Source organism: Halichoerus grypus, chromosome 6 (assembly GCF_964656455.1).
Source record: "Halichoerus grypus chromosome 6, mHalGry1.hap1.1, whole genome shotgun sequence".
Taxonomy (NCBI): domain Eukaryota; kingdom Metazoa; phylum Chordata; class Mammalia; order Carnivora; family Phocidae; genus Halichoerus; species Halichoerus grypus.
Window position 1 is genome coordinate 95,138,428 of NC_135717.1, and position 26,965 is coordinate 95,165,392.

The following is a 26,965-nucleotide window of genomic DNA, read 5'->3' on the forward strand; positions in this document are numbered from 1 at the left end:
ACTGTTCCTGGCCTCTATTCAGCACTCTCCTCACTGTGACTTTGATTGTCAAGTTGAACAGACAGCACTAAGCATGCCCAGATCAGCCCCTTCCAGTTCTTTTGTTGGACATATGCATTTCAACCTGCTCATACATGAGAAATCTAAGAAAAGTAAGCTCTCTCCTGTGGTGCTCAGCACTACTTGTGATGAGGAGTAAATCTTTCCAATTCAGTGCTGCGGGATTAGCAAGCCAACTGGGCTGAAGATCTACAGCTGACGGTTTAAGCATCTGTCTCTATGTCATGATTATCAATGGTTCCAAACATAGGAGGGGAAAATGGGGTGTTATTTATTGTACCTCTACAGCTCCAACAATGGGTTGTAGTGAAAAGTGGGCAGGATGCAGGTACAGATCGTGTGCAGTAGAGAGACCTAGTTGAGAGAATAACAGGACAGAAGAACCAGAGGAAATCCTAGAATTTTTAAGTAAATGGAACTTTAGAAATGATCAATCCTGACCTCTAGAGTTACAAATAAATAAACAAAGACTGGAAGGAACTGAGAGGCTTGCTCAAGGTCACATTGCTAGTTAGTGACGGAAACAAGACCAGAACGCAGGACACGTAGCTCTGTGCTCTTTCTGAGCAGGTGGACCAAAGCAGACAACAGCAGAGAAACTTTAAAGTCCAGGAATACAGATGTCGCTAAGAGAAGTACCAACCCAGGGATTTTCAGCATGGGTAGTGGGTTCAAAGCCAAAGTGTTTTGTGCTCAGAGGAAAGCTCTGGCTCCAATCACCTGTCCATGCTCTGTTGCCCCTCACACAGCCAAGACTCAAGTGACAGCCTGCTCAGTGTGCTCTGGATGCTGTTTTGTTTTCCTGTGCTTTCCCTAGTATTTTTCTCTCTGCCTACAGTCTCTCCCTGCTGCCCATGTGGCAAATCCATCTGTCTTTGAAGAGAGTCAATTCAAGTGTCATTCCTCTACAAAGTCTTCTCTGATTTCACTGATCAACCCTCACCCTCACCACTGTGCCAGCCACAAATGCTCATCCTCCACTCTGAATTCACAAGACACAACACTTTTTACTTTGTGTTAGAGCTATGCTTTACTCCTTGTATTAGAATATAAGCTTATTAAGGGCAGGGGCCATATTTCATCTTTTCTTTGGTTTTTTCCTAGTTTCTTTTTCTATTGAAGTATAATTAACATAAATTGTCATTTCATTATATTACCCTCAGATACAGAATATAATGATTGAACAATTCTATACATTTCTCAGGGCTCATCAAAATAAGTATGCTCTATTTAAAAATATTTATTTATTTGAGAGAGCAAGTGAGAGAGAGAGAGAGAGAGAGAGAGAAAGCAAGTGTGACTGGGTGGTGGGGAGGAGCAGAGGGAGAGAGACAAGTAGACTCTGTGCTGAGTACAAAGCCCAAAGCAGGACTTGATCTCTCAACCCTGAGATCATGACCTGAGCCAAAATCAAGAGTTGGATGCTTAACCAACTGAGCCACTCAGGAGCCCCAAGATAAGTGTACTCTTCATCTATTTCATCTATTTCACCCATCTTCACATCCACCTCCCCTTTGGCAGCCACCAGTTTATTCTCTGTATTTAAGAGTCTGAGATGGTTTTTATTGTCTCTTTTTTTTTCTTTGTTTGCTCATTTGTTTTATTTTTTAAATTCCACCTAAGAGTGAAAACATGGTATTTGTCTTTCCAATATTGACTTATTTTACTTACCATTATACCCTCTAGGTTTATTCTTTTTGTTACAAATGGCAAAATTTCATTCTTTTCTTATGATGCAGTAATATTCCAGTGTGTGAGTGTGTGTGTGTGTGTGTGTGTGTGTGTGTCACATCTTCTTTATCCATTCATCTTTTGATGGACACTTGGGTTGCTTCCCTATCCTGGTTATTATAAATAACACTGCAGTAAACATAGGAGTGCATAGGGTGCCTGGGTGGCTCAGTCGGTTAAGCATCTGACTCATGGTTTCGGATCAGGTCAAGACCTCAAGGTTGTGGAATAGAGCTCCACGTTGGACTCCACACTCAATGGGGATTCTGCTGGAGATTCTCTCTCTCCCTCTGCTCCTTCCCCTTGCTTGCATGTTCTCTCTCTCAAATAAATAAATCAATCTTAAAAAAAAACAACAAAATTACAATGAGAGATTACTTTATGCCTCTCAGAATGGCTAAAATAAAAAACACAAGAAAGAACAAGTGTTGGCAAGAGTGTGGGCAAAAAGGAACCTTCATGCACTGTTGGTAGGAATGTAAACTGCTCAAGTCACTGTGGAAAACAGTATGCAAGTTCCTCAACAAATTTAAAATAGAATTACCATATGATCCAGTACTTTACCTACTGTGTATTTACCCAAGGAAAACCAAAACACTTTGTCTAGGTTCTTTTAATGATGATTATCTTAAAGGCAGCAAGCAGCTACAGACATAATTGAAAAGTAGACAAGTAAAAAAAAAAAAAAAGCAAGGAAAAACAATCCTGCGGTCCACAATAAATACAGCTTGGCTCTATTAACTTTCCCCTACCAATATCCCATGGGAGTCCTAGTTTTCCATGGGCTCAAGAGTACTCCCCATCATTGTGCAGGGGACCTGACTCCATTCAGGTGTGATGATGTCAAACCAAATATGTACTGGTCAAGGTCTACAGTTTTGTCCCTAACGTAAGTGGAGTTAAGTGACCAGGCTGTGCTGGATCCCATACCCGAAGTAGAAAGCAAACCCAATCAGCATCCAGACACCAACTCGGGCCCAGGTGGCAGCTGTCATCTGCATCATAAGGCAAACATTCACAAAGATGCTCAGCAGTGGGAGGAGAGGCACAGCAGGGACCTTAAAGGGAAGAGGAGTGGAGCTCTGTGGCTGTCTCCAGATGATCCCAGTGATCCCAATGATGAGCACCAGGAGCAGCACAACCACTGTGATCAGCACTGGGTCTCCAGAGAGCAGACCTGGCCACTGGGCCAGCACCAGGCAGAGAAGATTCAGCAGCAGAGCAAGGAGTGAGGAGCAAACATAGACAACACGGCAAGAGAGTGGAGTGGGGGTGGGGCTGCCTGGAAAAAATAGTCCCTGTAGAGTCAGCTTCTCTGCTGCAGGTCCTTTCTCCTCCTGCATCTGTGCTTCATTTCCCCCATTCCTCCTCTCAGGTTGATACCTGATAATGAGAACACAAAAAGCCACCAGGGAGTAAGTAAGCAGAGTCACAATTAACCTGAGGTCCACAAGATCAGTGAGTCCAAAAAAGACTGACATGATTGCTGCAATAATGCCAAATATCACAGTGGCCACAATGTGTGTGTATGTGTCAGTATCGATCCTGGCAAGGACAGGGAACAGGAGGCCATCCTTTGCCATCACATATATCAACTGACGTATGGGGAGCATAAAGCCCAAGAGGCTGACAGAAAGACTACAAAGGAATCCAAAAGCTATAATATAGTAGGCAGGAGCCCAACCAATATGGAGAAATGCCTCAGGCAAGGTGCTCCCAGGTCGAAGCTGGTAGTAAGGCACCATAAGCGTAAGTGCCGCAGAGACACCAAAATACACCAAAGAGCAGATGAGCAGTGAAATCACAATGCCTATGAGGATGGAACGCTGGGGAGTCTGGGCTTCCTCAACTCTGGTAACAATACTGTCGAAACCTATAAAAGCATAAAAACAGGTAGCTGCTCCATGGAGAATCCCCTGGAAGCCAAAAGGCACAAATCCTCCATAGCCCAGAGGGCCCAAGCTAGAGGTGTCATTGAGTCCAGCCTGTACGTAGTCCTCTTCTGTGAGCTTCCAGTTGTGCAGGTCCCCCTTTATGAAGCCAGAGATGATGACAAAACTGAGAACCAAAACTTTCACCAATGTGAACACTTTGGTAACCTGGAAAGATTCACTAATCCTCAGAGTCAGCAATCCAATGAGCAACAACATAAGGACCACAACAAAGAAGTCTAGATATTCTGCAAAGACCTGGGGGACATGTGGTGACATGCTCTCAAGTAGCGTCTGAGAGATCTGGTTCCCAGGCAGGTTGTTAAAAGTTAAAGACCAGGCACAGGCCACAATGGCTGTACTGGTAACAAAGAACAGGATGAGGTTCCAGCCAGTGATGAAAGCCCAGAGTTCTCCTACAGTGACATAACTGTAGAGATATGCAGAACCAAAGTAGGGAACCCGGACACCAAACTCTGCATAGCACAGTCCAGCCAACACAGAAGATAGGCCCGCCACCAAAAAGCAGATCATAGTGGAAGGTCCTGCTAGATTGCCGGCCACCTCCCCAGCCAGGACATAGACACCTACACCCACTGTGTGGCCCACACCCAGGGCCACTAAATCCAGAGTGCTCAGGCTTCTGGCAGGGGCAGGCTCAGCCACATCTTGCTCCAGTGGACGTCTGCGTACCAGCTTTTGACCAAATTTGTGAAGTGCCTGAAGCAGCATTCTAGCTGGAATTGAAGAGGATTCTAGGATCAGTGCTGTAGCAAGCCCAGGGAGCCACGGGTCTCCAATCGGATTCCGTGAGGCTAGTTAAGCTGAGTTGGGTTGAGGCTGCTGAGGTCCTTTGTTCAGGCTTCAAAGCTGCTGCTTCATATTTCATCTGGTATGTGCTGTCCCTCCAAAATGCCTAGTAAACAATAAATATTTGCTGAACAATGGTATTCAATCAACCAACCAAAGCTCAGAAGTCCCACGTGACCTGTTGCAGCCCAAATATCACAAAAACGGACACCAAAGACATCATAGACAAATCAACCCTGCTTTCCACCCAGAGAAAGGGCCAAATACCTCCCAACATTCTGCTTTTTTATACACTACATAAGATAATCCATTTGGGTTCATCTAACATATGTTGTTTCATGTACTAATTAAGCTGTAAGACACAACAGGAAATGAATGTATGTGCAATATTTTACACATCGGATGTGTGTGTGGTGCTTGAGTGTGAGTTATAACACATTAATTCACGGTCTAGCTGGCCTCATTGCAATTACAGACTCATTTTTAAATATCATCTGAGTTCAAAATTTAAATATTGGTCCTCCAGTCTTAAAAGTCTTAGCTCCAACATCAGCTAACCATGGTCAGATGGCACTTTGCCACCCCTTTCTCCTCATTCTGCATCATCCATTCAGCTATGCTGATGACCAAGAATGTACAGTCCATCCCTTTCCTTTCCCCACCTAGACCCACAGGCGTGCTGTGAACAGAGAGTAAGAGGGAGAAAAGAGCAAGGCCTTCATAACCACCTGAAAGAAAGAGAGGACCAGGCTGTCTGGGAAGGAAACACTGGAGAAATGGGGGCAGCAGCCAACCCAGGGTCCATGACTGAGAAGGGAGAGGACCCAGAAAGGTGGTTTTGTGAATTTTGACATTCAATAACCATCACTGAAAGCACCCAGGAAAAATTCACTACAATTTTCATTTCCACAGTTATGAGAGTGTGATGAGTATATAAAAAAGAAGTAAGTCACCTAGCTCAGTAGCTCACGACCTAAACAGTTCCTTCTGTCCCCTCCCTCTCTGGGTTCCGGGAGAGAAGGTGAGCTCACTTCTGCAGACAGTCTCCTCACTGACCACACTGCTCTATACTCACCCTGTGCCATCTGGGATGTCAGCTGCCAGGGCCTGGAGACCCTGCCCTGCTCTGTGAGCTTGTATTAAAACACTCACTTGTGACCCCCTATGAATTTTTCACAAGGAGTTATTTATTTTTCTTGCTCAAACCATGGTTTCAATATGTCAAACATATTATTTTAATGAAGGAACATAATGAAGGAAGAGCCCTGGCCCTTCCATGTGACTACATGAACTTGGGGAATTGGCTCACTCTCTCTAAGCCTCAGTCTCCTCACTCACAAGGACCTCACCTGACCTCCCTCACTGGATCAGCATGAGAATTCAGTGAGGAGATACAAACCATCCCACACTGCTGGTGGGAGCGTCACTGGGGCACCATCCTGAAGCACAATCTCAGTGGAATTAAGAACGCACACACCCTCCCGCCCCGCGATCCCTCTGCGAGGTGCACACCCCAAGGACACTCTCTCCTGAGTCCATAAGGGGCCCATGTGAGCACGTTCCTCACAGGACTGTTTGTGGTGGCAGGAAGTGGGAGCTGTGCCAGCGTCTGTTCCTAGAGGAGTATATAAGTAAAATGTGCCGTGTGTGCACAATGAAATATGACACGGCAGTCAGAGATAATAAAGCAGATTTACACACACAACTTGGGAAGATCTCAGACACAATGACAAGTAGGAAAGGTAAAAGCAGGATGAGGGATATAGCTCAATGTCATTTATGTATACTTATAAGCCAAAAATACTGTATATTTGTCAAGTATACACATATATCTATTAAAAATAACATGTTCTCTGACCAAAATCTTCCACTGGTTTCTTTTTTTTATTCAGAGTAGAAGCTAAAGTGTGCATTTACAATGGCCTATAAAGTCCTACAGTATTTGTTACTGACCCAGCTACCTCTCAGCTTTCTGTTTCTCTCTCCCTCCACACATTCCTCTCTAGCCACTGGCCTCCTAACCATTCTGGCCTCCTAACATAGACCCTACCTCAGGGCCTTTGCACTGACTGTCCCCTATAACTGCACCACTTCTAGCCCAGATATCTACATGATTGCTTTCTTAACTGCATTGGGTAAAATAGTACATTTGTAGCACAGCCTTCCTGAATCACTCCACATACAACTGTAGTCCCCTACTAACCACACACAAGGGACTTCATCCCCTGCCCTTCTTTTCCCATAGCACTTGTCAGTATTTAAGGTAGTATATGTTTTACTTATTTGTTTATGAGTTATCTCACTATAAAATAATGTAAGCTCCATGAAAGCAGGACTTTTTTCCTGTCTTGATCCTAGCTGTATTTCCCACACCTACAACTGTGCCTGACAGAGTTGGCACTGTATTTATTGAGTGGATGAATATATCTAACTACACATATAGAGCATGGACTGGAAGAGCATTTGTTAAATACACTAAAGCAAGTGCCTCCAATGAGGAGGGGAAATGAGAATAGAGATAAGGATGAAAGGGGAAAATAAAATGCATTGAAAAGGGGCTGGCAGGAAGTGATGGTGCGAACATGCCATGACTGAGGGAGGGACTGACTCTACTCTGTGAACTTCAGGTTCAAGAAAGGATTGCAGGAGATAATGTTGTGAGAGCACCTGGTACAGAGCCTGATAAATGACAGGCACTTGATAGATTTAACATGAAGGGGAACAGGAATCTGTAATTGCCAGGATATGGAGAATGCAAAGAAAGAATACCTGCTAGAAAGAGGGTGAAGAACAAGGAAGATGGGGCACCTCTCCTACTAGTTCCCTCTGAACCCATTTCCCTTTTTCCAATTCCTCTTTCTCCTCCAGCTCCTTCAACTGTCTTTGGAGACTCCTGTGGTTGGCACTAAGGATGCCTGTACCATGTTTCTCTCTCTGGGGAACCACCCCAGCCACCTCCCTCTCAACAAAGACACAACAGTGGTTCTTCATATTCGTTGAGTCACAGACCCCTCTGAGGTTGATCACCTCAAAAAAATGTCATGCCTTCTTCTAAAATCCACCTATGGACCCTAAGCAGGAATCCCAGAGGGGGATCATCTGAATGGCAGGATCAGAGAGGGGTAATGCTTGATAATTTCTGTTTCTCTCGACTGTGTTGTGCAGGGTGGTCCTTGCACTCTTCCCACATTTACTGAAGATGAGGGACAGTGGGCCTACAGACAAAGTATGAAGATACCAGAGAAGCAACCCAAAGAACAAAACATCCTGGAACTAAATAATCATATTTTATGACTCCAACAGAAGCAGGCAGAACAAACAAATGAACAAGCAACCTTACAGAAGAGAAAGCAAATCCATGATTGGGAATCCTGAGAGAACCTACCACAAATCCAGCTTATAAGAACACAGAGAAACATCATCCTCAAACACCATGTGCAGAAATGACCTACCTCCATGAAATAATCTGCAATTATTCCAGTGGTTTCTGTTCAGTCTAGACTCTCTGCCCCAGCTGTCAGAACCCTGCCCTAATTCTCCCCCTACCCTCAGGACCAGCACCTCCTTCTTAACTCAGCTCCTCACATCCTGACTTACCCTTCCTGGGATGAGCCTGTGGCCTGGGTAAGTACCTGCCCTGCCAGAGATGCCCTCCTCACTCCTTCTGTCCAGTCTGACCCTCTAGATCTTCTCAACCCTATTCTACAACCTTTCCCCAAGATCTAGGAAGCCTTTCCTAAGCCATGCTGACTGATCCTCATCTCCAACCTTCCTCCCCTTCCTGCCAGCACTTATAGCTCATCCTGATGCCCAGCTGAAACTAATTTTCCCTTTCTGTTTCCTGGTGTGCAAGTGCCTCACTCAAATTCCTTTATGGTCTAAAAGCTCTGGAGGGCAGGGTCAGGATCCATATACCTCCTCTTCCTGATCTCCACACTCCCACCCCCAACCTTCACTACCCAGGTCAAGGATCTGCTCATGATTATACCAAGCAAGCAAAAGAGGCATTTAAGACAGAGAAAATGAACATATAAATGTATTGATTGACCACTATATCTTGAGATTCCTAGAAGAAGGATTTTTTTTTTTTTTGCCAAGATAGAAAGTGAGGTGTAAACAGGAAACTAAAACATGCACCATCATCTGTTTCGATACCTGAAGACATTTCCTAATGAAATGAAAGGGCTTGGGAGTGAATCTCAGTTTAATTAGGAAACGGTCTCTCCCAAAAGAGGTGCTTGCTCAGGAGAGGTGCTTAAAAAATGCAAGAGAAAGGCCAGGGAACATGAAGCCAGGCTGTATGAATTCCCTAGTGCTCCCAGTGCCCCCTTCCCTCCATCCTCCTCCCTGTGTTTCTCTCAGTCTGTGAGCTCCTTCCAAACTCCAAAACAAAATTCCATCATAGGTCTCCAGAAAAACTCATGTCCAATCCAACTAAACTGCAAGGATGTGAGTTGTTTCACCTTTTAGCTGTTATGAGTAATGCTGTTATGGATACGGGTATACAGTTATCGTTTCGGGTCCCTGCTTTCAATTCTGTGGGATGTATAACCAGCAGTAGGATTGTTGAATCATATGGTAATTGTATATGTAATATTTTGTTTCAGGAGGATAGGGAAGTATCCTTATAGTGTAAGCTCCCAGACAAAAGATATTTCTGTATTTGTTACCATTTTTCCTGTACTGTCTGTAAATAACTATACAGATAGGTTTGGTGCAGTTGGAGTTGGGGCTAAAGTGAAAAATTTGATGGTCCCTCAAGTAGAAACCACCAAAAGTTTCTAAGTAAGAAGGACTGGATTCAATCTACTAAAGATCAGATTTCAACTAAGTGTAAATGTACAAAGGTAAGTTCCAAATTAGAAAATCCAGGTGCCACACTGATTCTTTGTGCAAAAGAACTCAAGCAAAAGCAACATTTTTCTTCCCCCCATGTCTATTAAATCATCACATGCTCAATTACACATAGTGCAAGACAATCATGGCAAACAGAGAATTCCCCTTGTTGGGAATTTACCATGAAGGGCATTTCATGAACACTTCCCCATCTGCCAAAATTAGTAAAAGATACATAAACTATGAACCAGGAAGAGTATTCCTCAGTCAGAAATAAACAGTCAAGGTAAGGGCATGTCAAGAACCCAGATGGCTTCCTAGTTGATGGAAGATAAGAGTAGGAAGGACCCCATTTTCCCATGTTGGCAAGATTTATGATTATCTTCTGTGCATCATTTGTCAACCTGAGAAGACTGCATGGAAGAGGAGGGAATTACTCCATCTTGGTATTGTGTATAAGTGTTTCCCAGGAAAATATCAGTTCAGGTAAAACTCCAGCTTGGGCCGTGGCCCAATAAACAGAGCCTCTTTTAGGCCTTTCTTCCATTCCTCTCACCAAAAACATAAAAAACTCCACCATACCATAAACCAACAAATCAAGTTTGCACAACTAGACAGATCCAGTTAGATACTTGTCGCAGATATTAATACAGATCTAGATACTAAGACATAATAATAATAATGATAATAATAACAATTCTCAGTCTTGGCCTGTACAGAAAAGGAAAAGAGAGAGAAATCACTGCAATAGTAATAAATGTGTAACTTCTCCCCTGGGGAAAGAGAAGGAAAGGTCAGATAGTTTCCCTGAAAGGTGGAAAGAAAGTTGAAGTAACCAAATTCAGCTCATACTAAAGAAAACAAATATCCCAACTTATCTCCCAGGAGTCTTCTGAGAACAACCTCACCAAAGGGATCACTTACCAGGCATCCTCTCACCTATGATCTTACTTTGTACTGCATTCTGTTTGCATGTTACTTGGAAGAAGCCTTTGTCCCCCTTTCTAAAATAAAACCTCATTAGGGTAAAACCTGCTTCAGGTTCTCTCCCAGAAACTAGAAATCTGAATTCTGCAAGTAAATATTACTCAGTGCAACCAAGACTTGAACTTGAAGGCATGGCAGCCCCTGGACTGTCTGCTCATTAGGCCAAGAGGAAACACTGCCACCTCGTCCAACTCACCTACCTACCCTACCACCCCCAGCACTACACCTCTCCAATTCCATCCCAGTCTGGCAGAGGCTGAATTCCAAGTCAGTGAAATACATTCTGATGCAGACTAACACACAACAGATCAACTGCATGTATATCAAATCTATCCAGCCAAATGGAGATCAAAATCTATGTAGATAAGACCAAAACATTTTTGCTTCCTTCCCACAATACATATAGAGTCCCTGCTACTTGCAGACACCACACTAGTATCATTGCACCATTATTTGGGTAAACAATCATATACCAGATCTTCTCTAGAGGCTGTATAGACTCCATATTATCTAGTATCATTCTGGGATGGCTCTGAACAAGGTGCCTTTTCTTAGTCCCTCTGGGATAACTGCAGAGAAGACAGAGTGAAATGCAATGTTCCTCATTCATGACTTGACACAATGACAGGTTTAGTTTCAGTCAGAATCCAGTGTTGGAAATTCTTAACATTTCTACCACACCAAAACAGGATGATCAACCTGACAAATCAGAAAAGTCTGAGATTCTGCTTCTAGAGGTCTTCAGAAACTAGATGGGCTACCAGGAAGAATCAGAATGAGAATTTTCAAACAAGAATCAGAAAGAGAGCTGGGATAGCCAGGAAGGGTGTGCAATTAAGGGCTTGGAAAGTGATGGGATACACTGATGTCAACAGTGAAAACTGTTGTCTTCTCTACTTCCCCCTTTGATTCTCTATTCCATTTTCTCAACCCCAAATCCTGTCAACACAAAGCACCTAATAAAAGTCCTTAGGAGAAAGCAGTAGAAGGAAATCCATCTGCCTGTCCACCTCATTTTCCAATCTAAAACTGTAATGTAGGATGGACTTGGTCTACAATGAGCACGATTCACATCATTTTTTTCCAACAAGTTTTACTAAACAGCCTTATTTTTTCCCTCCAAGTCCTTCCTTTTCTTATAAGAGGAGAATCTAGAAATCCATCCAGTGATTCCATCCATCACTATACACAGTCTCCACTTTTAGATTAGCAGTTGTGAGTGGTCAGGGCCCACGGCTCCTTCTTCCATGTACCTCCTCCCAAGATAGACCCTCAGGAATATGCTGCACACAAGTTGGCTTAAGAAAGGCCAACTGGCTCTCTGATTATCTTCCTTCGTATCTTTAAGTGTGTCCTTCTGTCCTCCCATGTAAGGACTCGGCTGTCTCTGTCTCTCCGTCCTCTCGCACCAGACTGTGCTTGGTTCCTCTCAGAGCCCTATGTATCCACACCATCTCCCTTGGAAAGTTAATTTGTTTTGCTTTGGTTTGTTGTAGGAAAGACACCAGATCATCTGAGTCTCATGAATGTTGTATCCTGCCTCAAAGTCATGAGTTCTTATCCAAATATAAATCCATATGACTTCTCCCCCAAGACCCACCAGCCTCACCCCAGCTCAGGCAACATAATCTACAACAAAGAGCCTCCACTATTTCCAGGACACTCTGTATCCTTCTTCCCTAGTTCTTTCTAATCCCTACTCTACTTTGTGATTTATGTGACGATAAAAGAAAAAAAAGGGACAAGGATAAACCAAATGAATATAATTCAAAATTTATTTTATCAGTTTGGAATATACTTGGTGAGGTAAATTGGCCTTTCCACATGATTTTGCTTGAACTAAGATAAAAACAAATCTGCCTTCTGGAGGCACTTAACATGTAGCAATTGATAATGGAGAGAAGTAGCCCAAGAACTGCTAGAGGGCAAGAGAAAGACAACCTAGAAATCAACATTTTCCACATGTAACCAATAAAACAGGTATCAGACAACAAATAGTGTTGTCTGGGCTCTGATGTTGGGTTACTGCCCACAGTGTACATGGCCATGGGGAGGAGGGAAGGGAGAGAACAGTTTAAGACTCCAAGGGCCTTTGAAATTAAAGAGTTTTAAGTATGGTTTTCCATAACAGAAACTGCCTCTTAAAGACACAGGAAGCCAGTCCTATTCCAGGCTTCTCCTTCAAGCCTTTATCGATCAATAAATATGCCCGTAATGTACATGTAATTCATAGATTCCAAGAGAAATAACAGAGACATTGAGTTTCAAGGGTTATTTATCACTGGCTCGTTTACAATAAACTGGGACCTCAGAGAAGCCTTCATACAGTGTTTTAAAGACCACCAGGCAGCCACACCCCAGGGGAACTTGGTAATCTTTTGTCCTACAGCCTGACCTGGCCTATAATCCATCCCCACCACAACTTTTTTGAAATTAGATAAGAGGGGCACCTGGGTGGCTCAGTCGTTAGGCGTCTGCCTTCAGCTCAGGTTAGGATCCCAGGGTCCTGGATCGAGCCCCCTCATCGGGCTCCCTGCTCAGTGGGAAGCCTGCTTCTCCCTCTCCCACTCCCCCTGCTTGTGTTCCCTCTCTCACTGTCTCTCTCTCTGTCAAACAAATAAATAAAATCTTTAAAAAAAATTAGATAAGAAAGGCAGGGAGATACTGTTAGCAGCTGTAAAAATAGATACCTAACTCGTTGATCATGAAGGAAGAAGCCCCTCAAATCCTCTCTGGTGATGGGGGACCACCTTATCAAACTGGACCTGCTGTTCTGCAAAGTGCACATCAGTGTCCTTCCTAAGAAGATTCGGCACAGAGACTTTCAGAATCTCCAGTGAGAAAGCATGGAAAACATGAAGGAGGCAGCAAAGCCCAATGAAAAAATCGTCATTCATTCCATGAACATGTCTAAGCATACTATGTTCTGGGCCCTGTGGGAAAGACAAAGATGAAGAAAGCAAGCTCTGCACCAAGTCAGAAAGGAAAGGCCAGGGCAAAGAGGTGGGAAGGTCACTGGAGGAGAAGCACCAAGGAATAACCTCTCCTAACTCACATTTTCCTCAGCATTGCTGAGAACCTTTCTGGTCTGGAGGAGAATGTGTAGGCTTCCAAATCAGTCTGACGCCAGCAAACCTACCTGCCCTTCCCAAAGTCGCAAGGTGCAATGGTCTGCCTCCCCCAATTGAAAGTCTAGCTCTGGAACCATGAAATACCATCTGCTCAACCCCATAGGGCTAGACAGCCAGTGGCACTCCAAGCTCCACGCCCATGCTTCCTCTCTGGCTCCATCTCAGTTTTCCTGCCAACTCTATAAACAGGAGAAATCACTTACCCATGGGCTTTTACTGCCTCAGAGGTGAAAGACCTGAGAAGAAAGTGCAAACCAAACCCAGGGACAGGGAAGGAGCTTGGCCAAGCAGAGTGAAGACTTGGAGTGGAGCTCACTGGGTGCCCTCAGGGAGTGGGGCCTTGGCAAGGCGGGGCCCTCCGGAGGTGGAGCCCTTGGGAGGAGGGCCCGGGGAAGGATGGGGGAGGGTGAAGGGGGTGGGTTATTTAGAATCCTGGGGGAAAGCTAGAGGTGGACAATGGAAGACTGGGGGGGCCCTGCATTGTAGAGTAGGTGGACTGAGGCTTAAATGGGATTTTGCTGGAAACTTTGTTGGCAGCAAGATGTGTATTTAGAAGGAAACAAGTTCTCCAGGGTCCTGGGTATGGAGGAGGTCTAGCTGGCAGGAGGAGAGTGTGGGGAGCCCAGTGGAGGCCAGCCTTTGGTGATTTAGAAGCCAATCACAGATCCAGCTATAGAGCCCATCCAGCAGTCCTTTGAACAGGATAGAAGCATCCTTACCCTCAGCTGCCTCTCCCAGAATCCCATACAGATTTCTCTACCACCACCATCCATAACTACCCCTTCACCCCGGTTTCCCATCACTCCAGGAATAAAACTGAAAGGGAAAACTGGCTTAAGCTTCACCAGGAGGGATTTCCTAAGATCATCATTCAGTGTTCATAGCATATTCTAACTGAATGTGCATTGAGGCTTGTGCTGGAGGAAGTAATGATGTAGTCCCTGCCTACAAAGCTTCGTGTTCTAGACAATCATTATGTAGGGCTTCCAAGACCCTGAAACAGAAGCAAGACTTCTCAGAGCTGGAGAAGATGGGGTCTACCTAGAGACGCCAGGCTGAACGCACAAGTGATGGGCCCACAAGCCATGGGTCTCAAGGAAAAGGGGTACCACTGCCTCTACCTGAGAGTGTTGATAGTCCTCTAAACCCTAAAGTAGTTCCTTAAAGTGGGTAGAGGTGGATGGAAGGAGAGAAGGGTAGCAGCAGGTCCCTGAAGGGATCGGGTCTGTCTTGTTGCTGCCCTGGGCCTGGCTGCAGCCTCCCAGTGGGCGCAGCAGTTCTGAAGTCCCCGCTGGTGTCCTCGCCCACTGCCCAGGCTGCCCCGTCTCTGCTGCCACCATACCCCCAGCCTTGCCACCGCCTACATAGCCCCAGCCTCCACAGCTGCCATGTCCAGGTTGCATTTGCCTGGGAGAAGAGGACAAATAACAAGGGAGCATACGCCTGCGCCCTCGCAGCAAAGAATTCAGAACACCTCTAGGCTCCGGAGGCAGAAGCACCCACGCGGGAGCTAAGGCTGCCCGGGTCCCCCAGGTGCTATGGAGATGCCCACCGTGCTGCCCCCGAGCCTCCTGAGCGTCCCCAGCTGAGCGGAACCTCTGGGGGAGGGGGAGAAGCGAGTGCAGGGGTGGGGGGGTCGGGGGGTGGAGTAGCTTCAGGGGCCCCAGAAGCCAGGGGTGGCGAGTGACCAGAACCGCCTGGGGAAAGCACATCCAGGGGAAGCACGCCTGTGACAGGGTCCGCAAGGCCTCCTCGATGCCTCCCCCTGGAGCCCAAACAAGCTGTGGCCCTGGGCCTGGAGGCCTGCCTGAGCCCGGTGTGCCTGCAGCACCGCAAGCACAAGGACCCTGTGAGCTCCCACGTGCGCACACGGGGCAGGAGGGCGCAGTGCACGAGCCCTACAGCTGCTCCCAGTGTGGGAGAGCTTCTCCCGCAGGACCACCTCAACATTCAGGCTGACTCGTGCCCTCCACACGCGGCCCTTCACATGGGACACAGGTGAGGCAGGTTTGCTGCGAAGGACCCACTGCGGGCGCACACAGTAGGACAGAGGAGAAGGTGCAGCGTCCTGTGTGTGGCACGATGCCCAGGGCGGCTGCTGTTCCCGACCACATGTGGGGGCGCTGCCATGGCGTCACCATGTCTGTGAGCTCTGCAGCCAAGGGACCCCCGAGGTCTGTGCTAGGACAGCAGTGGGGACACTGGGGACACTGGCAGTGACACCCCTCAGCTGTGGGCTCCCTCTCAGGGCAGAGGGGGCGCCCGTGAGCTCTCAGCCACTCCCCTCCCAGCCCTGGGGAGCCCCACCTTGCAGGCAGGGAGAATGGAAAGCGGAGGAAAGTCCCCTGCCACCCTCTCCTCTTCCCCTCTCTCTCCGCACCATCTCCTCACTCCTTCCCCACCAACCAAGAAGCCTCCAGAAGGAAAGGAGGAGGAGATGTTTCTTAGGGGAAATCACTAGGTTTTCAGGATTAGTTTTTCCTGCTCCTCGTTTCTGCTTATCAGACCTGACCCCACACACCTGTCCCCTGGTGATGCTGAAGCCCCCCGGACAGTGGGCAGGGGTGGCAGAGGACAGGAGCGGCCACCGCCCTCACCCCCTCTCCTCTCTGTACCCCCTGCCCGGCCCTTCCAGGTCTGTGAGCCTTCTCCCTGATGCTCCTGCTCTCCTTCCTCACCCCTCCCACTCCTGGCTGTTGTGCCTCCCTGGGGAGTTGGTGCTTTTTTAAATTTCAGGGAGAGAGAGAGAAAGGAAGGAGGGGCATCAAACATTCTGTCCCAGAGAGGGGAAAAGGTAAGATTGCACAAGGGGCAGAAGCAGGGAAGGCAAATGTAGTACCTCAATAAAGTGGGGTTGTTTGGGCTCAGGCCCTAAACCCTATTCTATTTGAAAATCTGTCAGGGTAAAACAAGTCAGGGGGAGCAAAACAGGGAGCCACTAGGACAAGAGGCAGGATAAGAGATGGAAATTTAGCATGCCAGGGTAAACAGGGGATCCAGGGACTACAAATGCTTCCTGGAAGTGGGGAGAAGGCAGCCACAGTCCCCCCATCCCTCGTCCACCCTACTCCATCCCTGACTTCTTTTTTCATCCAACTCCCACAGGAGACAAGCTGTGGCCCTGGCCATGTCATCTGGTTCCTCTGTCCCCTGCATGTTCCCACCTTTCATCCCTCATTTTGTGGGGACCCAATTATAATATTTAAATTAAAAAGAAAAAGAAAATACTGGCTCAGGGCTGGGGTGGAATGCAGAGGATGCAGAGTTGGGGCCAAGTCTCTCTTGGAGGAGGGGACATGTGGGGGGACCTGGCAGGTAAGCCCATCCAGGTGATGTCACATGAAATGTCTAACCTTGAGGGGGGGAGGGGGGAAGAGGGGAAAAGGCAGAGGTATGAGCCAGAGACAGGGGGAGAGCCCTGATTTCTCAGAGTTCATGCAGCCTGGCAGACCCAGTGCAGGGGAGTGGGGGCCAAGGAGAAAGAGAAACTGAGGCAGGCAGGCAAGGAATCCTGACAAGCTCTGGAGAAGGTGCTGGACAGACTGGTTAGGGATCTCATGGGGCAGCGGGAGCAGAGGTTCAAGCCTGGGACTGGGTCTGCATCGAGAGCTGAAGAAGCACCACGCACAGGATGAGCAAAATAACCTACTAGTGACTGTCCATTCATTTGGGGTCAACACTGTAGATACCTTCTGAGCAGTCAGGATCAATGCCTTCAAGCAGCTCCTCACTAAAGGGCCCCCAGAAATACACATATGAAACCCACAAAAGGAGAAACTGAGGCAGACAATAGCGACCTTGAGGCCAGTGTACATGATTGAATCTCCATTTTAAGGGACCAGTGATGATGCACCCAGCCATGTGCGTAAAGACTTAAGACTTAGCATGGCACCTGGGCCCTGCCTTTTCCCCCTGGCTTTCTTGGGGCTCTGCAAAGACTAGCTCCCCCAGCTCTTCTCAGGGCAGGGGAGAATCTAAGAACATTAACTCAAGCTATCTAAAGGGGAATTGTTCTCCTAGCCCCCTTCCCTGCCGCCACATTTGAAGGTCCTAGAGGCCAGATGTCTGATGACAGCTAGAGCCCAAGGAGTCTCATTAGCAGCAGGAAGGAAGGTGGAGAAGGAACCTTCCAGAGAAATCCTGCAGAGGAGACCAGGGAGCAAAACCCAGGAGCTTAATCCCACTCCCATGGGCAATTATAAAGTTCAGAATGTCCAGAACTTTCATTTAATTCAAGCCAGGAGCTAGTAATTACATTTCTCTTCCAAATTACTGCCCATTACTCTCCTTCTCCCCCAGGGACATACATCTTTTAGAAACACATTGAACAAGGGGCACCTGGGTGGCTCAGTCAGTTAAGCATCTGCCTTAGGCTAAGGTCATGATCCCAGGGTCCTGGGATCAAGTCTGGGAGCCTGCTTTTCCCTTCCTCCCTGCTTCTCCCTTTCCCTCTGCCCTCCCCCCTACTCCTGTGCTCTCTCTCTTGCTCTGCTCTCTCTCTCTCTCAAATCAGTAAATAAAATTCTTTAAAAATGTAAAAAAAAAAAAGAAAGAAAGAAAGAAAGAAACACATTGAATGAGATCCTGGACTTGAGAAACTGCCTTCACTAGAGAAATGGACTTAATTTTAGCAATAAAATTTAGAATACACGTTAAGAAATGATTTCCTTAGAGCTATATTGGGTAAATGTTAGAATCAGAGCATACACACTTATCACACCCAAACAAGAAAGCCCTCTCTTGACTATTATTCCTTTGCCGGTGGGATGGACCTCCAGATGAGAGGTCTCACATCAGGGAAGGAAATGTAATCTCTCTAAACATTAGGGAATGAATTCCCCTCTCACACTGAGCTGCAGGAGGGTGATGACTTTCCCTCCCCCAGTCATGGCAAACATTCTGAGGAAGGATGTCACAGCCTGGAGGGAAGACCCACATGCAGATGTCCAGTTTGCTGTCCTGTCCCCCAAGGCCTCCCACTCCTGCTGGATCTCCAGCTCTCTGCGCCTCTTGGGGTCCATTGTTTGGACTCCCCCTGTGAATCCAGCCCAGAGGGAAGGAAAGCATCAATACGAGGAGAAGACAGGACCCTGTTCTCTGGGATATGAGAAGAGAAGACACACTGGTAAGAAACACTAGAAGACAAAAAAAGGGGGTCGGGTGGATGCAAGTTAACAGAGCATAGCCAGATCCTCCAGTGCTGAGGGACTCTGGAAAGGAGGATGGGAGCAGAGATGGAGAATACAAAGCAAGATCAGAGGGAAGGAAATGCAGATTGAGAGGTTGGGGGTAAAAAGGGCTGGGAGACAAGAGGCAGGTGTGCTCAGCAGGTCTGCAGAGAAGAAGCTGAGAAGACATCAAATAAGAGGATGAGGATGGATTAAAAGGCCTAAAGTGCTCAAATTTATAAACATTTACAACTATGCATGGTTCTTTGGCATGAATCTCATTTTCTCCTCAATAACAGGCTACAGAAGCAGCTATCAGTGCTGATAATTTACAGATAATGAAACCAAGGCAGAGAAGTGTAAGTAACTTGCCTCAAGTCACAGAGCAGGTGAGGGGCAAAGCAGAGAATCACATGACTGCATGTGTGGCCCCCTCTTGTAGGCTTGGCCCTGGGAAGCAGCCAGGCTTGGGGTCCAGGTGTGGAAGGGAGAAGGTTCTCCCCGGAGGGCCAAAGACCTGCCCCCTGGGGCCCTTCTCAGCATGTCCTGCCCAGAGGAGCTTGGCCAACTTGAGGCCTCAGCTGGGAAGTGGGGACAGAATACCTTATCCTCTGAAGATGAGAGGGTGAACCACATCATTTATGGAAGATCTCTGAGCTTTAACCATAGAATTGAGTCCATGGAAGGGGTGGGTGAAGGGAGAGCCAGGAGAAAGGTCTCAAAGCCTTCAGTCTTCCCGTGGCCCCTCCCTACCCCATCCCTGTCTCCCTCTCCCTCTTTCTGTCTCCTGACCCCCAGGGGCCTCGTCCCCACCTGTCCAGGCCCTGGCCGCTGTCATGGCTCCCTAGCCTGTGTGGTCCAGGCTCATCAGCCTCACAGCTTAAGAGGTCACATCAAGGCCAGGAGTCAGCCTCACACCCTGCATCCTGCCACCCATCCCAGGGTCACTGTGGAGCTACAACCCTGGACATTTTACATTGTGGCCCCTGCCTCCTCCATCCCTCTGCCTCCCTGACACACATTCCCAGCAAGCACACACACACACACACACACACACACACACACACACACCAGCACACACTCCCCCCTCATCTGTCTCCTGGGTTCATACTCCCTCCCCCAAGGTCATGCACTTCCTGAGAAATCTGACTTCTCTGATCCTCTCTTCTCCATGTTCCTGCTCCTGCTAACCAGCTGGACATCATTCTCCTTGTCTCCTCGGAAACCTTCTAGACTTCTGTGTCTGCCTCCATCTTCCCTCCTGTGGTCATTGCCCGTCTCCCATCATCCGAGTCATGGGGCCTGGTGCACTTGCCCTTGACCCACTCAGCTCACACACATGTGCTGAGGGAGCTCCCGGAGTGCTGAGTCTCTCTGTCCTGCTGTCAGCCTCTTCTCCCAGCTGTCAGGGAGCTCTCCCCGGCCAGGGCCTCTGCTCCTCCCTCTGGGTCTCCCTGGGTGCCCAGCACACACAGAGAGGGTGGAGTGTGGGACTCACTGCTTCTGCTCCCAGGGAGAAAGGAGGAAACTAAGAAGCCCAAGCAGGGGCAGCACCTGAGCCTCCACTGCGCCGTGAGCTTAGTGTCAGCTCAGCAGGCAGCTGGAGGGAATCCATGTGTAGGGGGCAGTGCTTTCCTGCAGAACCCCCAGGGCCCGTGTGTGTGTGTGTGTGTGTGTGTGTGTGTGTGTGTGCGCGCATGCACCTGCCATGCAGGGAGGGGAGAGGAGGCTGTGGGTCTGAGGCTCCAGGAGCAGGGGTCCTGTCTGGAGGGGAGAGTCCTGCGGGAGCTGGACTCGCAGACCCCCTGCAGCTCCCAGCACACACAGGCCCATGACCGCAGGGACAGAGGGCGGCCCGCGTGGCCACCGCAGGATGGAGGCAGGTGGACTTTGGGCAATACTTCCATCCTCCCTGGATTTGAATTTGCTCATTCACATGGTTTCCTGTGTCCTGTGGTTCAGTTCAGTCTCCATCCTCCCTTCTTGTCCACACTCATGGGCATCTCCTGTGTTCAGAGCTTAGAGCATGTGTTAGGCTGAACCATATGGAATTGCTGATATTCAGTCAGTTTGGGCTTACAGTCTATTACTTTCACTCTTCTTTGTTCTAAACATTTTTTTTGCCCCCAGGCTAAGGGGCCAGGGGAGCAGAGTGAGGCAGGGCAGACACGAAGAGCTCACAGTTGCTGAGCGCACACTGTGTGCCGAGTCTGTGGCCTTCCTACCACAGCGCTGATGCTCACTGCAGCCCCGGGGAGGATCTCCTGCAGCCCCAACAGGTATTCCCCACCTGTGACAGGTGAGTGAGTGCAGGTGAGGAGGCTACATGGGGAGGAACAGGCTGGGATCAAACTCAGCCCCAGACCTGCTTCCCCACCGCCCCCCATCACCAGGGAAGTCCTGGCAGAGGCTGGGAGTCAGAAGACCATGCCTGCAGCTTCAGGACAGGGAGGGAGGGGAGGAGACAGGCCACACTGGGACTCTGGGGGAGAGGCAGGAGAGCCCCGTGAAGGGGCAGGACAAAGCCCTGGGACAATTCTTGAAACTGAGTGGGAGAAGGGCCAGTACAAAAAGAACCAGTGCAGAAACACAGGGAGGGCCTGGAGGGAAACTGGGAGGTGGTGGGGCAAGGGAAGAGCAAGGGAAGGTAGAAGTGAAATCTGCAGGGGAAGACAAGGCAGGTGTGGACAAGACAGAAGGGCGGTGACAGGGAGGAACCAGGCTGCAGAGTCTAGGGCACCAGGAAGGGAACGATAGCGGGGGCATGGGGAGGAAAGATAAAGTCCAGGGAAAGGATGGAAGCAGGAGGGAGGGAGGGAGCCTGTGGAGGAGATGTGGGCCTGAGGCACATAAGGGACCCAGGGGTAGAGGCAACAGGCCCACGGGGGGGGCAGAAGTCAGCCCAGGATGGAGAGAGAAGGACAGAGGATAAACCTGGACTGCAGAAGGAATGAAAGAGGAGTCCTATGCACAATGGTGTGGGCACAAACTTGCATTAACACACACACACACACACACACACACACACACACACACCCTCCAAGGGAAAAGGAACAATTATCTGGTGATTGGCTCCAGGAATCCTGCGAGCGCCCCAGCCCCATCACCCCAAACCCTGGCAGGCATCTGGAGGTGATGGAAGGCAGGGCCACAGGGATCAGAGGAGGGGAAGGGAAAGGGAGGTCGTGAGCCAGTGAGTGTGTGTCCTTCTGTGCGTTACTGTCTGTGGGTGCACCTGCCCCTGGAGCAGCCTGTGTCTGCAGGACCGGTGTCTGACCCTGGTCCTCAGGCTCCTCTGTGGGTTTCTCCCCTGCAGGGAGAGTCTGCACCGGGTTGACAATGATGCTGGTCTCTGCGGGCAGAGCACTTTGTCATTTTGCTGTTTGCCTCCTTGTCAGGACCTCAGCGGGGGCAGATGGAGCCCGTGCAGGGAGAGAGACAGCAGGGGATGCCTGGGCAGCCAGGGCTCCCGCAGGCACCACTCCTCCTGCAGACACACGTGCGCGCACACACACACACACACACACACACACACGCTGCCCTCCACCACTGCAGCCAAATAAAATACACAAAAACAACTGAGACACCATTCACCCATGAGCACATGGAGACACACAAATGAACAAAGGAGCTCAGACAGAATAACATGCCATCACCCAGACAGATGGACACACAGGAGCCTGGAGCACAGAGCCTCCTGGATGTACATCTCCCCCCACTAACACACACACACACACACACACACACACACACATACACGCACACAGAGGACATGCTCACTCGGGCACTCACTTCTCCAGACAACTGTGCACATACACATCACTGCCTAGCACATCTCAGGGCTCCCTCCAGTGGCCTCAATTCCAATCCCAGCAACTTCAGAACCCCCAGCCTGGCTCTGCACATCTGCCTCCCTCCCTGCCCCTTCCTGCTGGTTCCCCAATCCAGCTGTTTATTCCAGGCCAGCACAGCTGGCTCCTGCCTGGCTTAGGGTTGGCTCATCCTGCTTCAGAAGCAACAGAGGGTTCTCTTCCTCTTCTCCCCCTCCATCCCTGCCCTGCTGGGTTTCTCCTTCTACACCCGCTCATGACTCCCCTCCTCCAGGCAGCCTTCCCTGATGGACTCACTGGCTCTGATTCTGAATTCACCCTGGTCCTTTGCACCTGTAGGTCTGTGTTGGGTGAGTGTCACCAGGTTACTGTGCATATGAGTGAGCAGGGAGGGGACTGTCAGCTCCCCATGGACAGGACCCCTCGACCAAGTATTTCAGGCCAATGTCAGGCCTCCCCCTCGAGCACCAGGCTAGAGGTTCTCCTGGGAGCCCTGCTACCTGGTTGTAATGAACACACAGAAAAATAACACTGGGGCTCCAGCAGCCACCAGGAATGTCCCCTTCTGTCAAGGCTGCAAGTGTGACCTTCACGATGACGCTTCCGAGCCATGTGGGAGGAGGCGCGTCCTCCACTGTGTCTGCCCACATCCACCTGGTTTTCCACTGGAAATACTGCTTCCCAGCTGGGTCCTCACCTTCTCCAGCCTCGGAGAACACTGGGCCATTCTCAACACTGAGACCCGCCCTAAAGGATACCCATGTGCCCCTGGTGAGGAGGCTCAGAGCAGCCCTGCAGGCTGGGAAGGGATCCCCACAGAGGAAGCCAGCAGGAGCCAGCCTCCTGCAGGGGCGGCTGTCAGTGCCACTGGGAAGGGGACAGGCAGGAGGGATAGACCCACTGCACTGAACACAGGAGAGAGGGACAAGGTCACCCTGAGAAGCACTCAGGACCCCCTCCTCACCTCACCCCAGGGTTGTGTCACCCCAGCCCAACTCTCTGGGGAGACAGGAGCCCTGCTTGCCTCCCCCCTGCCCTTGATCTGCTTCTCCACAGCCCTGCTCCCCCTGACCCCTCCCTCCTGCAGTGAGAGGTGCCCTCCCTCCCCCATCTCTCCTGCACCCCTGCCTCCAGCAGTGTCCTCCACCTCTGTCCCTCTCTGTCCTCTGTCCCTTTCTCTGCTCCCTTTCTCACTCTCAGCTTCTCTCCCTCTGATCTCAGTCTGGGCTCTGCCATTTCTTTCCCAGCTCAGTCTGTCTCTAATTTGCATCTGGTTCCTGTCTCCCCTCCCCGCTACTGCTCAGAGCAGGGGCTGCAGAGGGAGGGGTGGGGGGGTCCCTTCAGCACCAGAAGACTCTGGCCTTGTGACTAGAGCTCTGAACTGCTGGGTTCCTCACACACACACACACACACACACACAAGACTCTCCTCCCACCAGCGCCCCAGGTCCTGAGGGGCCAGCAGAGCCCTTGACTCAGAGTCTGCACATCCCCCGCCCCCTCTATCTGCCCCTTCTGCCTGCCTCCCCGCTGTCCCCACCTCCTCCTTTCCCTACTCTGTCTCCCTCTCCCTCCCTCTCTGTACGCACTTCTCTGGCTGTGTCCTCACCCTGGCCCCGTGTCCATGGATCTATCTTTGGCTCTGGGTGCATGGTTTTCCCACCCCCTGAGCCTGGGCCCATCTCCTGTCTCTGAGTCCATCTGTCTCTGCTATCTCTGCCCTCTGGGTGTCTCACTGTGCCTGTCTTGGATCTTTAGCTCTGACCTCTGGAGGCTCCTCTCTTTCCTCTCTCCTGCCTCTGTCTCTGTCTCCCTGTCTCTGTTCAGCTGCCCACTGTCTCTGTTGAATCTGTTTTCGTTCTATTGGACTTTCTTGGCTTGAATTTACTGGGCTTTTCCATCCCCGTCCTGGTGTCCATCTCTCCCATTCTCTGCCACCCAAGGTTGACCCGTAGTCCTGGGCATGGATGGTGTGGAGGGAACAAGGCAGGTGGCTCTTTGTGTGGAAGATGGACTGCTGGCCCACTAGGATGGAGCTTTGGCTCCAATTGCAGCGCTCCGTTCCTCACAGAACATTCTCCAGGAATTCAGATGCTGGTAGCCTCCCTGCCTACTATGCAGGCTTATTAGGCCATGAGGCCTCTCTGCTCAATATCTTCATCTCAACCCTTTGTCTCCACCGCACATTCTCAAAACCACAACTTAACACTTCGGGCAATGGCAAAGGGGGTGAAATCTCAGGAAGACTTTCCCAGCCTTAAGGAGGTCCTGAGTGCCCCCAGAAACCAGAGGAGATGGGGGAAAAGACGCACTTGGGACACCAAAGATCTCTTTTCCTAATAAATGCAATTTCCATCTGGGGGCAAGGGACCCAGCCCTGAGGACATGAGGGGCAGCCGCTCAGCAGCGTCTGCGAAGGGCTCGGCGGCCACAAGAGGGCGGCAGAGAGCGGCGCTCCCTGCAGAGCCAGCCCTGGGCCCTGGCCGCTGAGACAGGGCTGGGCTGCCCAGGCTGGGGGGTCTGGGGCTCCAGCAAGAGCCCAGGAATTTCCAATTCAGGAAACCCCTCCTGCCGCCCTTCCTGCTGGCATCCCTTATTCCCTCAGCCCCTGGATTGCCATCCCCCGCTCCAGCCCCCTTCCCTTTTCTGGTCCCCAGCCCTGGGGCTGCTGACACAGGAGGGCCACCTCGCTTTTCCTTATGGTTGGACAGCAGGTGCCATCCCAGCTCCCAGAGGTGATGCCTCACAGGGGCCCAGCTGAGAACTAGAGCCAACTGGAACCCATGTGTTCTTGATTCCCAGTCCAGGGTCTTCCCATCGGGGCTGACCCCTGCTCCTAAGGGCAAAGCATACTTCATAGGCCCCAGCGGGAGGCCAGCTCACAGCCCTGGGTTGACACACGATGTCAGAGCTCCCCCTTCCCCATGTGACATATGCTTACACACAGAACTGGGGCACGGAGGACTGTTCGCCACGGAGCACAGACATGTAGGCCACGCACACCGTGCTGCGCACACCCCCGTCCTCGGCACACGCCCCCCTCTGCTCCTCAGAGTCCCACAGCCCCTGCCCCTCCCCTGCTCCTTCCTGAGCTGCGAGAGGAACTTCTCCTCATTCATCATTTGCTCTCTGCCCTGTGTTTCCAGAGGCTCCTCACAGCTGCAGACAGGGACGCCGTTTCCCTGTTCCAATCTGCTCCCTCCTCCCACAGCCCCTGTTTCCAGTTCCCCTGGCACTGGAGTAACAGGGGAAACCGGGAAAACTGGTGGGCTCTGAGCTCCCTTCTCTGAATCTGCCCTGCTGATCACTGTTCTGCCCAGGAAAGGTCTGACCATCTGTGACCCACCAGCCTTTACCCCACATCCTCTCAGTGTCCCTACACTCGACCCACTTCCCTGTCCAGAAGAAACTCCTTCCATGCTCGGGGTTGTGGTGCTGGGCTCCAATTTCAGAAACTCAGTTTGGGCTTATAGGGCACAAAGTGCAACAAGAGGACTTGATTTAGACTCAGTAAGAACTTCCCAGCACAAGGGGTCTGAAAGCCTCACTCTGTAAAATTCAGTGAGAATGCACACAGGGCCTCACCAGAGTCCTCCAACAGACAAGGACTTGTTCTGGACCTGTCTGGGTAGCACTGACCAGAGACAGAGATTTTCAGTGTGACTCTGGTCATCCAGCCTCAGCAGGGGGCACACAGGGACTTCTGGGGACTCTAAGGCCCTCAGGCAGAATGGGTGGAGTCTAGAGTTAGGGACTGCAGCCTGGTTCCATCATTCCCAAATCCAGGGGTGGGAGTGGGGAGAGAGCAGGGCTGAACCCTCCCCTGTCTGGCCTCCCTCCTATCCTGGCCCCCCATCTTTATGGCCCTCCCTGGTCAGAGCAGGGCCTCTGAGCTCTTCCCGTGCAGCCCTGAGCACAGGCCTCAGGACCCAGTCTCCACCCAACCTCAGACCCAGGACCCTGATGCCATCCCCCTGTGCCTGGCAGCACAGAGACCCCCACTGCTCAGGCTCCCATCCCCCACACCCCAGCACTAACAGCCTTCCTCTCCTGGTCTCCTCCCTCCCCTACCCCATAGCACAGCCTGGAACCTGCTGGAAATGTGCACAAATCAAAGACATCTGCAGCTAGGAGTCTTCAGGCTCCCTTGGGACAGCGCGCGCGCGTGCGCGCACACACACACACACACTCATACACACACATGCAGATACACACAGATGCTCACACTCATACATACACATAGACACATACCCTCAGAATACACACATATACACACCCATACATCACAAACATTCTCACGTGTATGCAACACAAAGACACATACTCACACACTCATACATTTACAGACAGGCATGCACACGCAGACTTACACACTCTCATGCACTCATCAAACACACATGTGCACACATACACACTACTCTATATCTTCCAAGGACCCAGAGCCCAGTCCTCTAGATCCTAGAGATCTAGAATGTCCGGGGA

General features: G+C 49.9%; 1 protein-coding gene and 1 pseudogene across 2 annotated transcripts in view; both read right to left on the bottom strand.

Annotated features, from left to right (window-relative positions):
- LOC118527529 (ATP-dependent DNA helicase Q1-like) overlaps positions 1–26,965 on the bottom strand; it is a 336,638-nt gene that overhangs the window by 179,005 nt on the left and 130,668 nt on the right. The gene's annotated exons all lie outside the window — the stretch shown is intronic.
- On the bottom strand, positions 1,964–4,468 carry LOC118546521 (cationic amino acid transporter 3 pseudogene; annotated as a pseudogene).